Source organism: Papio anubis, chromosome 3 (assembly GCF_008728515.1).
Source record: "Papio anubis isolate 15944 chromosome 3, Panubis1.0, whole genome shotgun sequence".
NCBI lineage: Eukaryota > Metazoa > Chordata > Mammalia > Primates > Cercopithecidae > Papio > Papio anubis.
The window spans coordinates 16,218,311-16,221,288 of record NC_044978.1 but is presented as its reverse complement, the minus strand read 5'-3'; positions in this window follow the sequence as shown (position 1 = coordinate 16,221,288).

Here is a 2,978-nt window from a genome sequence, read left to right as displayed (position 1 = left end):
GAGTTTGGTTTCTCCCATCCCTGCCCCAGGAATGTCTGCCCTTTGTTATGTGAGTATAGGAGGAAAAACTTCCAGGGTCTTCTGTCTGATCATCTTCCCAATGAATGGGACTGAAAGTTTCTTAGCACTAGAACTAGGCCTTGATATTTTATCATAGTATGAATTCATGTCATGCCAGGTCTGTAGGTAGTACATCATCATGCAAGGAGGTGTGTTGAAGACATGTGATGGTTACTTTCATCCACATTCAACTGTTTGGAACTTTTTGGTACCTGTTTTTTGATAAGGAATGGAATAGTCAATTAAATAAATAAAATCAATTCAAACTGTTTGCTTAAGAAACTTCCAGGTTTCCAGACAGGAATCACTTGTCTTCACGGACAAAATCCAACTCAGAGGTAAAAGCCAGATTAGCATAACTTGATGAGGATACATATAGTGGTTGCACATTGTGATGTTGTCAAATGAAGCATTCTAGTTGAGTAGGAAGAATTTAAAGCTGGTATCATGGGATCTGGAAAATCAGCCAGCAGTAATTTTTTCCCTCCCTCCCTCCCTCTTTCTATATACTTTACAGGTCCGTCTTTCTTTCTTTCTTTCCTTTCCTTCCTTCCTTCTTCCTTCCTTCCTTCCTTCCTCTTCCTTCTTCCTTCCTTCCTCTTCCTTTCTTCCCTTCCTTCCTTTTTCTTCATAAGCCCTGACATCGACAAAGCGGAGATTCCTCCTCCCTCTTCCTCGTCTCCTCCTTCTCCTCATTCTTCCTCCTCTCCTCTCTCTCCCCACCCCCTCCATCCTGGTCATTCCTTTTATCTCAGTATCTGTCTTTGTGGATAACTCTTTCTACCCATTCACCTGTATCTGCTGAATGCTGGCCTCAGCCCCTGTGTCTACATGACCTTCCAGCCCAGCTCCCCAGAGTTTACCATGTGCCACACTCTAGGTTTCAGTTCTGTCAGGTGCCTCCTCTTGCCTGAGGCAAGCATGGAGGGAGTGGAAAGTAACCATAGTCCTAAAAGGTATAGAAAGGGAGAGAGTAGAGTTTCTTTTTACCTTCTTGAGTAGAAATACAGCCACTCTTTGCCCTGCAGTATAATTTTCAAGCTACCCTATACGTTTAAGGCAGCTGGGCATCTCGGAGTGCTGTGTGATGATTTATTTGTGCAGATTCATGTAACACTACCTTGTTCTCTTAGATTTCGTTGAAGCTGGTGGTCTTTGTTATAGCTTGTGGTTCATGATTTATCTGAGGATTACATGAGGAATTTTTTTCTCTAATGGTGTGGTAAAGGGCAGAGGAGGATCTCCCCTTTACAGATATCAGAAAGCATGAAAAAACATAATTGGATTTAATACTTTGCAGATATTCTGTTTTTCTTCCCAATTATTTGATTTCATTTAATATACATATTCTTTCTCTTTTTCCTAGCTTTAGAAGCAAACCAACAAAAGCAGTTTGGACTTTAGTAACTTTTTTTAGAGCAGCATTTAGAACAGTTTGCATGTTCTGAGGAATATTATATGTGTGTGTGAGTGGGGAAGGGATTCACACTGAATAAATTTTAGAAATAATTAAACAAAATAAAGCAGTTTCCTTTACTGCAAGACTTCTCTGATCCTTTGATATGCTAATAGGCTTTGTGATACTCCAAATTATAAAGATAGTTTTCCCAAATGTATTTGACCTTCCAAAAAAACATAGTCATGTAAACAGAAGCTTTTAACCTTGTTGTGTCTGCCAATGCCAAGTTCTGCTGCTCTTCTGACCCAAGAGATTGTCTGATCCTGTGCTGGATGAATCTCAGTGACACAGCCTGCCCTGTACACTCTGCTCTGCGATGCAAGGGCCAAGACTCTGAAAAGTGTATTTTGCTCTGGTCGGTGAACTTCCTCTTAGGATGCCCTATGGGGACTCTGGGCTGCAGGCGGGACAGGGATTTTCCTTCTTCCTGTTTGCTTGCTGTTTCTAGGTGTCACCCTATCAGTGGCCTTTCTCTGGGCAGCAGTAGTCATCTTCTGTCTTCAGTTTCTTTCCTTGCTCTTAGAACCTCACTGCAATCTATCTGAAGAGCAGTGGCCTCCAGCTAGCGCCTCCCTCGGAGGTCAGAGCCCCAGATCCAGGACACTTGTCCTACAAGCTCCTGATGTATCAGCAATGACTTGGCAGCGGCCCCACCTCAAGACATGGGTCCCTGCTCTATGAGGTTCTCATCCAACTTACAGTTCTGGAAACTCCAACCTCTTCCCCAAGAGTGGTAGTTGCTTCCTTCTATCTCTGTTATCTTAGTGCCTCTTTTTGCTTTTTAGCCTTTCAACCTCTGTAATAAATTTCCCATATCAAATTCCCTCTGTTAAAATACCTAGTGTGGTGTCCATTTTCTCGACTGGACCTCGATGGAAAAGAATACAGTCCTCCACAGGAGTGGCTCTAGGATGGGGCGAGGGTAGGAGGGTGGGTAGAGGAGACAGGGGAGGATAAGCCTTGAATTCTTTCCTTGAATCTAAAGCAGTGTTTTTCAAATGTTAGAAATTTAAGGAACTCAGAGGAATTTCATTTCAAAAATTTTACAACATTCCTTAAGATAATAGGAGATGATCTGGGTTGCGGTAAAAAAGTAGAATTATGAATTTCTTTTTGATTTAAAGAGTTATGTTATCCCACAAGTTTAGTAAAAAGGGAGCTAAAGGAATCCTTTCTCAGGGCTCTATTTGCCACAACTGTAAACGATGTATTTGAAGAAAGGGGAACGAGATCGTGTGACGTGGTAAAGTATTGGAATCAGGAGTGAAGTGCAAGCAATATGTTCTAAATGGAACTTCCAAAGATACATTTTAAAATATTTGGTTAATAAATAACTAAATTGCTGGGCATGGTGACTCATGCCTGTAATCCTAGCATTTTGGGAGGCCTAGGTGGATGGATTATCAGAGGTCACGAGTTCAATACCATCCTGGCCAACATGATGAAACCCTGTATCTAC